Below are 14,826 nucleotides of genomic sequence, written 5' to 3'. Positions count from 1 at the left end.
CTGTTCCCTCATGCAGTATGAAGCTGATCCATGTTTCTCCTGGGCTTCAGTGGTTATGCAAGGACCTCACATGGAAACCCATGCAGAGAGCATGCTTTACATGCTTACATGCTTTACATGCTTTACATGCTTACTGTAAATGTCCCTGTCTATGGTCACGATTGTACAGTACTTACTCATTAGAGTAACTGTCCCATTTCTGGATCTATGGTCCCTATTTATGTATTGAACTGCATTTCTAAGAAAAATACTAAAGAACAGCCTTCATTTTACAATTTCCTATCTTCATGCAGCACAGTATTCATAGGGGAAATGTCCAAATTCCTCCATATGTTTAGGAAGTGGGCCTGCATGGCATCCTCTAAACACCCTCCAAACTGACTGACAGATATTCCAGCACCAGTCTCAAACACCAGCAGGGCAGTGCTAGTTGAACGTGTGCATTTTCACTCCGGTATTCCACACTGTTAAAGACCACTGATGGTTGAGTGGACGGCCCTTCAAGCCTCACTGAGTTTCTCAAACATACTATAAATCACACACAAATATGGAAAGTGAGGTGGAGCGTAAAAGAATACATGGCTACATAATAATGGGGTAATTGCACGCTTCACAATCTTACTTTGAGCTTGCAATAAGATTGACAAAAATATTGATCCTAGTTATTGCAGGGCTCCATGTAAACATACATAACAATATTGAATTTCAACAATTTCAAATTTAACTGATCTAGTCAATTCAATTGCAAAGGTAAGATTTATTGTACCTGTGAAAATGTAGCCTATACAAAATAAACTCTATATCTGGTAGGAGTTGGAATTAGTTATTCATCGCCGGTGTTTACAAATCACAGATGGACTGATGCATCCACATAGTTCTTCTATGCAGCATCACTGATTGTGGAGCCTATTCACAATACAAACGCTTCAAACTCATGTTTTGGAAAAAAACAAGTTCCTCTTTTTATGAAAAGTCTCAATTTAATCTGGTTGTTATCTCTCTGCCTTCTTCATTGAAACCAATAAAACAAATCCACTACAGTATTGGCAGCCAAAAAAACGCTTCCACAATATAAATCACATTCCTACAGTATAACAAATGTGTCTTGTTGAGTTGCATTTTTCCCTTTCTCACTAAAGACCTTGGCTCATGTTACTGGTCTTGGGTATTATCTTCATCCAATAGCAGGAAAAGCCCCTGCCAAGCTGGAGTTCTCATGAAAGCTCTTGGCTGTGGCACTTCTAACCATTTCACAGGATAATACCAATAAAATAGAGATCCAGGAAGGTAGGCTTTTGGGTGAAGGGAAAATAAACATAATTTTGGATGTATTTCCTTCCTAACGAACAGAATAGAGCAGTTTGTTTTCTGAATCGGACAGATAGTAATTTGCCGGATTCTAACATGCTAGGACTTTGTGGAAAATATGTTTTGCTTCCAACTATGAGGACGACATGGTATACAGTTGACCTCTAATAATCGTGGACTCCGTTGTACCATTTTACACTGGAAAATCTAGCCCCAGGGATATCCAAATCCAAGATTTGCATCAGAGATTTATCTCTGTTTCTCTCCCACTTTCTAGCACATTGTCTTCATCATGATACACAAGTTAGCATCTTATCGTACATTTTATATGAACCCCCCGTAGACTTTTCTTCTATAAACACGTGCTCCCACTCAACTGTATAACTAAAACACATCTCTAGAACATTTTGTTCTTCATGTTGTTCAGGAATTTCGGCTCCGATCCCCTCCCCCATTTGGACCTTTCCCTCCCCAATTGTATCAGTCTCATGGGGTTTCTGCTTTTTGTCACCAAGGTATTCATCTTAACTCCACAAAATGATTGTCCCGGTGAAGAAACCCAACTCGTCTTTTTACTCCATGTGGCACTTTTAAGTTCTTCAGCTACACCAGTACATATGTAATGCATTTCTACCAAAATATTGACATTGGCAAAACTACACACAATCCAGGAATAGCCAGGGAATGGGCTATGATCAGATGCCGTATGATATAACATGATAAAATGGATACAGGAATTGTATAATGTCGCATAGCAACATGCAAGGCAACACAATAGTTATGAGATGATCACTGCCCGTTGTTGCGTCCAATCAGGAAATGTATGCCTCAGTAAAGGCCTGGCATGTTTGGAAAGCCAGATAATACAAAGCAGTGCAGAACCCGATGAAAGTGATGTCAAATGATTGAAATTGTGATGAAACAGACAACCGTGTGTTTATAGAGGTATATGCAATTATATTCGTTTCCAAAGTCCAAACTTTACAGCCCATTCAATTTATTTCTCTCTATAGGGTCTTGTTCAGAAACTTTTCATAGTTGCTGTTCTTGGCAAGGCCATACAGATGGGAGTGATTTCAGACAGACCACACACCATTTTAAGGGTGGATGGCGTTTATTTTTATGAAGGCGCCAGCAAATACCTCTCAAATGGGTCAGATATTTTCACAAATTAGGTTAACTATACATTTAATGTTCCATTCTTTAGTCTTTCTACTACCGCACCCTTTTCAAATAATGCATACGTTTAGCGTTATAATCAGTTTCATAACAAATTATGATGATTGAATCTTGCAGGAGGTGCAGTTACATACTGTAACCCAAATTGAACAGAATGTCATTATGGCAATGTCATAAAACAGCCACATTTGCTCGGTGCACGTGAGTTTATACATGTGTGTGTATAGCAATCAACATGGATGAAGTGGACTTTCTTCCTGTATCGCATTGGTGCAGCTGTGGATTCAGATTGTGTGTGTGTATGTGTGTGTTAGAGAGCGACAGAGAGGGTTTAGGAAGGTAAAGGGATGTGGGCGGGAATTGAGAGATAGCTTCTGTTGAAACAGGAGAACTGAGAGCAGAGGGTCTTAGTTAGTGATCCATCCACGGGTTTCATCCAATGAGACTGATCGGATGAATTGAACGTGTGCCAACAATCCATGTGCTAACTCTCACAAGCTCCATTATGTTTGGGGAGAAGACATTTACCTTAAGTCGCTCAACTAATATGTGCATAGTTCAAAATTAAGAGCTACTGCACACTATCTTCTACTGTTTAAAACCATAGATTATCCAAATACTCTTGTTACAGTCATTGAGTTTCAGAGTGTTAGTACTTTAAGTATTTTTCTTTAAGTAAGTAATTTAACTTTTACTTGAGTATGTTTTGAATGGAGCATTGTATTTCGCTACCTTTTTAAAATCATCCGTTACAGAGTAAGATTTTGGAGGCTATCCATAATAGATGATTATGAGGGCATGGAAAGATTGCTAGTCCCGTGGAGCCAGAAAAAAAACTTGTTGTTTAATCATTGCCGAATCAAATCCAAATTTCACACATTGTGCCAATACAGGGTCAATCAAATCAAGCTGTGCATACAAACTGAATGATGATGGTCGAAAGATTTTCAAAAAGTCAGAAAGAACTTAGTTTAGTTTGAGACGTATCGTGAAAGGGAGGACACGGCCAGATTTCTAGATTGGGCTGCGCTTAGAGTATCCTGCCTTGGCCAATCGCGCTGTTAAGACACTGATGCCCTTTGCAACCACGTACCTGTGTAGCTGGTGGGAAATGGCTAGCTAGTTAGCGGGGTGCGCGCTAATAGCGCTTCAATCGGTGACGGATTTTGTGGAGCGATGGGTAACGGTGCTTCGAGGGTGACTGCTGTCAATGTGTGCAGAGGGTCCCTGGTTCAGCCCAGGTAGGGGCGAGGAGAGGGACAGAAGCAAAACTGTTACATATGTGAGAGAGGATTCTCGACCCTCACTAGCATGAAAACTAAATACAGGCACAGACAGTGTGTGCAAAATTGAAGACTGAGACTCTCTCCAAATCAACCCAACATTGCAGAGTGATGTGCCTCCTTTCAAGCACACCCTTCTCATTAACCTGTGGTGAGTTACTCACAATTTTTGATTAATAAATAAGGTTTTATATGTAAGATGGTTAAATAAAGAGCATTGATTATTATTATTTGTGCCCTGGTCCTATAAGAACTCTTCATCACTTCCCACGAGCCGGGTTGTGACAAAAACTCACACTAATTTATGGGTTTAATAAACATTTGAGAGTGCGCTGACCCTGGTGCTAGAGGGGGTACGCAGCTGGAAGTTGAATGTTTGAAGGGGTACGGGACTATAAAAAGTTTTGGAACCACTGCTCTAATGAAACAGGCAGGGAGTGTGGCTCGACCCCTCAACCTTCAATCCCGAAGCCCAGCGCGCCATCGACGGTTCCACAAAAGCATGCTCAAATGTGTGCTTATAAACCAGGGTCGCTACACAACTACCTTCACGCTAGCGTTTCCATCCCGGAGAAAGCACCAATTAGCCTGAAGCTAGCTCGGCCAGGGCTCCTGTGCTACCACCAAAGCCCACTCCTGGGCTACAATATCCGGACCCCTTCTACTGCCGGTACGGGGGACGGAACCCCGCCGATCCTCTACGACTGGAATACCGACATAATCTGCCCGAGGATTCCAACAGGCCCCTCAGGCGCGACGTCCGCTGAAGGCCCATTCTGCTAACTGGCCTGCTAGCTATCTAGAGCTACTTGGAACCCTACTAATTCCACGACTGGTCTATCGACGTCACCACACGAAGAGGCAAAAACAGACTTACCCCCATCGCAACGTCCCCCAAAGGCTAACTTGCTAGCCCCGGTCTGTTAACTGCTAGCTTGCCTGCCCCGGTCTGCTAACTGCTAGCCCCGGTCTGCCAACTGCTTGCTTGCTAACCCGGTCTGCTAATTGCTAGCTTGTTTAGCCACGGCCTACTAACTGTTAGGTTGTTAGCATCGGCCTGCTAACTGTCTGAATCGCCGTGTCCCCAGTCAGCCCAACCAATCACTGGACCCGTATGTTCACTTGGCTACGCATGCCTCTCTCTAATATCAATATGCCTCGTCCATTACTGTCCTGGTTAGTGATTACTGTCTTATTTCACTGTAGAGCCTCTAGCCCTGCTCAATATGCCTTAACCAACCATGTTGTTCCACCTCCTACATATGCGATGACATCACCTGGTTTAAACGTCTCTAGAGACTATATCTCTCTCATCATTACTCAATGCCTAGGTTTTCTCCAATGTACTCACATCCTACCTTACCTTTGTCTGTACACTATGCCTTGAATCTATGCTATCGTGCCCAGAAACCTGCTCCTTTTACTCTCTGTTCCAAACGTGCTAGACGGCCAGTTCGTATAGCCTTTAGCCGTACCCTTATCCTACTTCTCCTCTGTTCCTCTGGTGATGTAGAGGTTAATCCAGGTCCTGCAGTGCCTAGCTCCACTCCCACTCCCCAGGTGCTCTCATTTGTTGAGTTCTGTAACCGTAAAAGCCTTGGTTTCATGCATGTTAACATTAGAAGCCTACTCCCTAAGTATTTTTTACTCACTGCTTTAGCACACTCTGCCAACCCGGATGTCTTAGCCGTGTCTGAATCCTGGCTTAGGAAAACCACCAAAAACCCTGAAATCTCCATCGCTAACTATAACATTTTCCGCCAAGATAGAACTGTCAAAGGGGCCGGTGTTGCAATCTACTGCAAAGATTGCCTGCAGAGTTCTGTATTACTATCCAAGTCTGTACCCAAACAATTCGAGCTTCTACTTCTAAAAATTCACCTTTCCAGAAACAAGTCTCTCACTGTTGCCGCTTGCTATAGACCTCCCTCTGCCCCAGCTGTGCCCTCGATACCATATGTGAATTGATTGCCTCCCATCTATCTTCTGAGCTCGTGCTACTAGGTGACCTAAACTGGGACATGCTTAACACCCGGGTCATCCTACAATCTAAGCTTGATGCCCTCAATCTCACACAAATTATCAATGAACCTACTAGATACAACCCCAAATCCGTAAACACGGGCACCCTCATAGATGTCATCCTAACTAACCCGCCCTCCAAATACACCTCTGCTGTTAACAATCAAGATCTCAGCGATCACTGCCTCATTGCCTGCATCCGTAATGGGAATGCGACCAAACGACCCCCTCATCACTGTCAAACGCTCCCTAAAACACTTCTGCGAGCAGGCCTTTCTAATCGACCTGGAATGACATTGACCTCATCCCGTCAGTAGATGATGCCTGGCTATTCTTTAAAAGTGCCTTCCTCACCATCTTAAATAAGCATGCCCCACTCAAAAAAATGTTGAACCAGGAATAGATATAGTCCTTGGTTCACTCCAGACCTGTCTGCCCTTGACCAGCACAAAAACATCCTGTGGCGTTCTGCATTAGCATCGAATAGCCCCCGTGATATGCAACTTTTCAGGGAAGTTAGGAACAAATATACACAGGCAGTTAGAAAAGCAAAGGCTAGCTTTTTCAAACAGAAATTTGCATTCTGTAGTACTAACTCAAAAAAGTTCTGGGACACTGTAAAGTCCATGGAGAATAAGAGCACCTCCTCCCAGCTGCCCACTGCTCTGAGGCTAGGAAACACTGTCACCACCGATAAATCCACTATAATTGAGAATTTCAATAAACATTTCTCTACGCATGGCCGCTTTCCACCTGGCTACCCCTACCCCGGTCAACTGCCCGGCACCCTCCACAGCAACCCGCCAAAGCCCCCACCATCTCCTTCACCCAAATCCAGATAGCTGATGTTCTGAAAGAGCTGCAAAATCTGGACCCATACAAATCAGCCAGGATAGACAATCTGGACCCTCTCTTTCTAAAATTATCTGCCAAAATTGTTGCAACCCCTATTACTAGCCTGTTCAACCTCTTTCGTATCGTCTGAGATTCCCAAAGATTGGAAAGCTGCCGCGGTCATCCCCCTCTTCAAAGGGGGTGACACTCTAGACCCAAACTACTACAGACCTATATCTATCCTACCCTGACTCTCTAAGGTCTTCGAAAGCCAAGTTAACAAAGATTACCAACCATTTCGAATCCCACCGTACCTTCTCCGCTATGCAATCTAGTTTCAGAGCTGGTCATGGGTGCACCTCAGCCACGCTCAAGGTCCTAAACGACATCATAACCGCCATCGATAAGAGACATTACTGTGCCGTATTCATCGACCTCGACTCTGTCAATCACCACATTCTTATTGGCAGACTCGACAGCCTTGGTTTCTCAAATGATTGCCTCGCCTGGTTTACCAACTACTTCTCTGATAGAGTTCAGTGTGTCAAATCGGAGGGCCTGTTGTACGGACCTCTGGCAGTCTCTATGGGTGTGCCACAGGGTTCAATTCTCGGGCCGACTCTCTTCTCTGTATACATCAATGATGTTGCTCTTGCTGCTGGTGATTCTCTGATCCACCTCTACGCAGACGACACCATTCTGTAAACTTCTGGCCCCTCTTTGGACACTGTGTTAACAACCTCCAGACGAGCTTCAATGCCATACAACTCTCCTTCCGTGGCCTCCAACTGCTCTTAAACGCAGGTAAAACTAAATACATGCTATTCAATCGATCACTGCCCGCACCTGCTCGCCCGTCCAGCATCACTACTCTGGACGGCTCTGACTTAGAATAAGTGGACAACTACAAATACCTGGGTGTCTGGTTAGACTGTAAACTCTCCTTCCAGACTCACATTAAGCATCTCCAATGCAAAATTAAATCTAGAATCGGGCTTCCTATATCGCAACAAAGCATCCTTCACTCATGCTGCCAAACACACCCTCGTAAAACTGACCATCCTACCAATCCTCGACTTCGGTGATGTCACCTATAAAATAGCATCCAACACTCTACTCAACAAACTGGATGCAGTCTATCACAGTGCCATCCGTTTTGTCACCTAAGCCCCATACACTACCCACCATTGCGACCTGTACGCTCTCGTTGGTTGGCCCTCGCTTCATACTCGTCGCCAAACCCACTGGCTACAGGTTATCTACAAGTCTCTGCTAGGTAAAGCCCCGCCTTATCTCAGCTCACTGGTCACCATAGCAGCACCCACTCGTAGCATGCGCTCCAGCAGGTATATCTCACTGGTCACCCCCAAAGCCAATTCCTCCTTTGGCTGCCTTTCCTTCCAGTTCTCTGCTGCCAATGACTGGAACGAACTGCAAAACCTCTGAAACTGGAGACTCATATCTCCCTCACTAGCTTTAAGCACCAGCTGTCAGAGCAGCTCACAGATCACTGCACCTGTACATAGCCCATCTGTAAACAGCCCATCTATCTACCTACCTCATCCCCATACTGTATTTATTTATTTATCTTGCTCCTTTGCACCCCAGTATCTCTACTTGCACATTCATCTTCTGCACATCTACCATTCCAGTGTTTAATTGCTATATTGTAATTACTTCGCCACCATGGCCTATTTATTGCCTTAACTTACCTCATTTGCACTCACTGTATATAGACTTTTTGTTTTCTTTTGTTCTACTGTATTATTGACTGTATGTTTTGTTTATTCCATGTGTAACTCTGTGTTGTTGTATGTGTCGAATTGCTACGCTTTATCTTGGCCAGGTCGCAGTTGCAAATGAGAACTTGTTCTCAACTAGCCTACCTGGTTAAATAAAGGTGAAATAAAAAAAAAAAAAAAAATAAAAAAAATAGACCTCACAGGACACAGTCTTGCAGGAACACGCTCACCGGTCAAGCACACGCACTGTCGTGGATGCGAGGTCCGATCACTTCCGACACCAATGTATAGTATTGAAACAGGCATGGAGTGCAGCTCGAACCCTCAACCTTCTTGCACCAAACCCAGCGCGCCAACTACTCTGCCACAAAAGCACTAAACCAGGGTCGCTGCAATACGTTACTGTTAGCCTAGTTGTCTAGCATGCTAACATTTGCAAACTATCCTTGCAGTTAAGGTAGCTACATGGCTAACCACCACCTGATGATGATAGCCGTTATGGCTAGCACGTCGATATCACTAGGTGTGGTGGTGGCTAGCTAGCTAGCCATGTAAGTTATCTGGGCTAGCTACCAACATTAGTCTAACATCCATAAGTGAGGTAGCTAGCTAGCTATTTAACGTTGGCTTGCTTGGTCATGACATACAGTATTTAGAGAATCCTAGGATTTTTTGCTATGTACTGTAGCTATTTTGTCTGTGTAAATTAGAATACCGTTCATCTAAAAGCCAGAGACTCAGTAAGTCTAACTGTGCATAATATACCTGTGTGAGTGTACACAATAGGTACAGATAGACATGGACATGGACTTTTTAGGTCTGAGAACAACTGACAAAGTCACTCTAGTCACAGTAACTGGGAATAACAAGTATGGAAAGTCTGTTTGGGAAATTATAACGTCAGTGATATGATTAACTAAGTTGCCACATAAAGCAGAATTATTTGAAATATTCTATGTGTATTTGACACTATACAGATTTGGTCCATCTGAAGCATTCAGAGGCAGCATTCATCTGATGAAGAAGGTGCCGAGAAGGTCACAAGGTACAGAGGAGCTGGATGGGTACCTTGCATGTGTGTCAGACAAGATGGACTTGCTTCATTCCTTTCCATACATAAAGAAGCTGTCCCTCAAACTGAACACAGGCCTGCCTGCCTCTGATGCCTGTGAGTGTCTTTATGGCTGTGTTGGACTGCTCTTCATTGCAAAGGGAGCCAGGATAAACTCGATTCACAAAATCAGCGCCTGATGAAACTGAACAGCAAGTTCAGAGAACCGTGAAGGCGTTCGAACATAACGCCTTTGTTTTTGCTCAAGGAACACTACATCACCTAATGTACTCTGTACGTAGCCTATATATAGTTAATCAATCAATCTAATACAACATCTATAGCCCCCAACATAGATAGACCCTTCTCTATTTCAGGGGGGTTTACGCAAACATTTTGATTTCCATGATGTTCTGTTATTACCTTCAGAGCTAATTTGACATCAAATCCTTTAGGTATGTCCAGTGTCCCAGCACTCCCCATTTGACCTTTGTATGGGTGAGTGAGTGAAAGGGGAAGTGAGTGAGTGAAGAGCATAAATGGGTGATTTTTTGTTTATGTACATTATTTTGTATTGCTTATAATTCATCAATACATTATTTATTTTCAAATATTAATAGTATTGACAAATCCAGTTTTTTTCTATACAGATGTGCCTTGTTGCAACTCAAACAATAAAAGGAACTTAGTTCATACTGGTACATTACTTTTCTCTTACTTTTTCAATTTATTGCATGGAAAATATCATGTGTAACAACGTTCAGGTAACCTTAGCAAAATTAGCTATAAAGGTCAATGTTTTTATTTTAAAAGTTACAAAATTACTTTTACTCTGAGTACTTTCTAAATGAGCTACTTGGTACTTTTACTTGAGTAGTTTCTTTTACACTAGTAGTTTGCTTGAGTAAAATTTCATTAAAGTAACAAATCAAATCAAATTTTATTGGTCACATACACATTTTTAGCAGATGTTATTGTGGGTGTAGCGAAATGCTTGTGTTCCTAGCTCCAACAGTAACAGTACTTCTAGTGGAGTAGGATATTTCAGTAGTCTTTCCACTTGTTACAACATAAAAAGGTATCAACAGAGGAACGAACCAATTTAGATGGCTATTGGATTGCTGCAATGGACACCTCACAAAGTCATCACTGATTGCTTCACTGCAATGTGATGACTCATTTTACCTTTTCTCCAATTTCTTCCTCTCTCTATCCCTCTAGTTTCTACAAAAAGTATCTAAATAGTTTCCTTTCACACTAGCTTAGCAGCACAAAACTACAGGGCTGTGTTGTACTCCTAAACTAACTAAGTAGAATCCTCTTGGCCTCAGATCACAGTGAATCAGTGCTCGTATATCAAGCTGGCGTTGTTTACAGAACCACAGGCGAGGGATAAAGAGGGAGGGACTGGCTCAGCACTGAAAGACGTTTGACAAAAGCCTCCACTAAAGTTCTGTGGTCCATAGTCTACCATTCCAACTCTTCACGGTCCGAAATTGGATGGCCTAATAGCCTGTTGAACTGTTCAATGGTACATGGTCTTTGAGTTAAAATGTCACCCGTCTTTCAGATAGGGAAATCAGTGGTCAGTAAAGATCCCATAGCACTTATCGTAAGAGTAGGGGTGTTAACCCCGGTGTCCTGGCTACATTTCTAATCTGACCCTCATACAATCATGGCCCCCTAATCATCCTCAGTTTCCAATTGGCTCATTTATCCCCCTCCTCTATCATGTAACTATTCCCCTGGTCATTGCTGTAAATGAGAATGTGTTCTCAGTAACTTACCTGGTAAAATAAGGGTAAAATATATATTTTTTAATGCAGTTCCACATTTTATTATAGCTCCTCTTGGTTACCCAAAAGTAAAATTCTCAGTCTGTCAATTCCTGTTTTACACACATAATTATATAATAGCCTACACATTAAGCATGTTGTCCATCAGTCAAATACACCAAAGATCCATATAACAATACATTACAAATGATTTAATACAGTGATCTGAGTGGGAAACAATGCTTGGACCCAGCATGAGAGGTAGAGAAAGGGGGGGGTCTGAAAGCTGGCCTTGACAGAACGGAAGACGAACAGACAGTGAGTAAGAGAGTGATCTACCACAGGCAAACCCTTCAAGTGTTTAGTTTTTTTCTTTGCAAACTGCTTCACTCAAAAAGACGATGTGGATGTGGATGTGTGTGTGTGTGTGTGTGTGTGTGTGTGTGTGTGTGTGTGTGTGTGTGTGTGTGTGTGTGAGTGTAGTGGAGGGGAGAGAGAATCATTGTGTGTGACATATGAGGAACTTCATAAATTTGTGTGTGGTACATGGGTGTGTTCGAGGAAGGAAAGGGTCAAGTTACACTTTACATTTTCATCGACTTCAAGGTAGTCCACACAAACCTCATACATTTTCTTTACAATAAAGTGTTTCAGATCTCTACAATGTTTATTTTACTGACATTAATTGGGTCTATGTGGTTGTCATGCTATCGGAGGAAAATTACAGACCCATTTGAACGGAAATTCTTCAATAAAAACGTCACTGTCTGTGTTACTAGTCTTTTAACTTCTGACAAGCATCCATTGGAATGGAAAGTTGGCGTAGGGAGGATTGCATGTGAACTGTGAAGACAGGGCAGTGGCTTTGGAAAAGCATGATTGGCAAGCCAAAGCAACAACTACATTTATGTCAGATAAGTTTAATTGACTGAGCTTCATATTTACAGAGACAAAACATGTCTAGAATTTATGGTAAAAACAATTATGGGATGACACATGGTTTGCATTCTTGGTTTTGAAATGGCTGTAGGGACAGTTAAATTGCCTCCTGCTTTGACATTTAAATAAACTTGCCTCAAAACCAGAGATGGAAAATAGACAAAGAATGCTAAAATAAACGAATGTCCGTCACTTAGTTAATTAAAGTCCATTAACATACTATGTGGAGGGAGTTCAAACACTTCAGGAAACAGCACTTTAGACAGGAGCAGTGTATTCACTTTTCCATTTTCTTTCAGGCAATTACTTAAGTTCCTATGCAATAGCATAGGAGCAGACTAGTACAAACTATACTGAGTCTTAGAAAAACAGGAAAATATTTAATGCTAACAAAGTATGACAACAAAACAGATGAATGTGTATTGTGTATGAATGCGTATTGCATCTGTCTCTGTCTGTACTAGAGGTCGACCGATTAAACGGAATGGTAGATTAATTATGTCCGATTTCAAGTTTTCATAACAATCGGTAATCGGTATTTTTGGCCACCGATTTGCCGAATAAAAAAAAAAAAGTTTTTTCTTATTTTAATTTTACATTTAATATTTTTTAACTAGGCAAGTCAGTTAAGAACACATTCTTATTTTCAATGACAGCCTAGGAACGGTGGGTTAACTGCCTTGTTCAGGGGCAGAACGACAGATTTTTACCTTGTCAGCTTGGGGATTCAATCTTGCAACCTTACGGTTAACTAGTCCAATGCTCTAACCACCTGCTTTACCTTGCACTCCACGAGGAGCCTGCCTGTTACGCGAATGCAGTAAGAAGCCAAGGTAAGTTGCTAGCTACCATTAAACTTATCTTATAAAAAACAATCAATCATAATCACTAGTTAACTACACATGGTTGATGATATTACTAGTTTATCTAGCCTGTCCTGCATTGCATATAATCGATGCGGTGCGCATTCGCGAAAAAGGACTGTCGTTGCTCCAACGTGTATCTAACCATAAACATCAATGTCTTTCTTAAAATCAATACACAAGTATATATTTTTAAACCTGCATATTTAGTTAATATTGCCTGCTAACATGAATTTCTTTTAACTAGGGAAAATGTGTCACCTCTTGCAACAGAGTCAGGGTATATGCAGTGTGAGGACTATTTCTTCCTAACAAAGACAGCCAACTTCGCCAAATGGGGGATGATTTAACAAAAGCGCATTTGCGAAAAAAGCACAATTGTTGCACGACTGTACCTAACCATAAACATCAATGCCTTTCTTAAAATCAATACACAGAAGTATATATTTTTAAACCTACATATTTAGCCAAAAGAAATCCAGGTTAGCAGGCAATATTAACCAGGTGAAATTGTGTCAGTTCTCTTACGTTCATTGCACGCAGAGTCAGGGTATATGCAACAGTTTGGGCCGCCTGGCTCGTTGCGAACTAATTTGCCAGAATTTTACGTAATGACATAACATTGAAGGTTGTGCAATGTAACAGGAATATTTAGACTTAGGGATGCCACCCGTTAGATAAAATACGGAACGGTTCCGTATTTCACTGAAAAAATAAACGTTTTGTTTTCGAGATGATAGTTTCCAGATTCGACCATATTAATGACCTAAGGCTCGTATTTCTGTGTGTTTATTATATTATAATTAAGTCTATGATTTGATATTTGATAGAGCAGTCTGACTGAGCGGTGGTAGGCACCAGCAAGCTCGTAAGCATTCATTCAAACAGCACTTTCGTGCGTTTTGCCAGCAGCCCTTCGCAATTCTTCAAGCATTGCGCTGTTTATGACTTCAAGCCTATCAACTCCCAAGATTAGGCTGGTGTAACTGATGTGAAAGCGTTTCAAACGTCACTCGCTCTGAGACTTGGAGTAGTTGTTCCTCTTGCTCTGCATGGGTAACGCTGCTTCGAGGGTGGCTGTTGTCGATGTGTTCCTGGTTTGAGCCCAGGTTGGAGCGAGGAGAGGGACGAAAGCTATACTGTTACACTGGCAATACTAAAGTGCCTATAAGAACATCCAATAGTCAAAGGTATATGAAATACAAATCGTATAGAGAGAAATAGTCCTATAATTCCTATAATAACTACAACCTAAAACTTATTTCCTGGGTAAATTGAAGACTCATGTTAAAACCACCAGCTTTCATATGTTCTCATGTTCTGAGTAACGAACTTAAACTTTAGCTTTTTTACATGGCACATATTGCACTTTTACTTTCTTCTCCAACACTTTGTTTTTGCATTATTTAAACCAAATTGAACATGTTTCATTATTTATTTGAGGCAAAATTGATTTTATTGATGTATTATATTAAGTTAAAATAAGTGTTCATTCAGTATTGTTGTAATTGTCATTATTACAAATGTAAAAAAAAATAAAAATAGGCAGATTATTGGCTTTTTTGGACCTCAAATAATCGGTATTGATATCGGCGTCGAACAATCATAATCGGTCGACCTCTAGTCTGTACATGCCCTAATTGTGGAGAGTAGTCCATCTTTGGTCTATCGAATGTGCAGCCTCAGCCTGTCAAGCACAAGCCTGACTAGTGTAAGGTCCACGATAATATCAGGTACAATTGTTCCAACAAAAAATAATACTAACTTATCTGAAAGTCTTCGTTCTGTTATCAGGACCCTATTAGGGGAACACCTGACACTTTCTCTAAT

The 14,826-nt window shown here is 41.7% G+C and overlaps 1 protein-coding gene across 8 annotated transcripts in view; it reads right to left on the bottom strand.

Annotated features, from left to right (window-relative positions):
- Positions 1–14,826, bottom strand: part of LOC106577067 (protein bicaudal C homolog 1) — an 85,024-nt gene that overhangs the window by 43,910 nt on the left and 26,288 nt on the right. The window lies entirely within an intron of this gene.

The sequence above is a fragment of the Salmo salar genome, chromosome ssa18 (assembly GCF_905237065.1).
Source record: "Salmo salar chromosome ssa18, Ssal_v3.1, whole genome shotgun sequence".
Lineage (NCBI taxonomy): Eukaryota > Metazoa > Chordata > Actinopteri > Salmoniformes > Salmonidae > Salmo > Salmo salar.
This window is presented reverse-complemented; position numbering and strand designations above follow the sequence as displayed.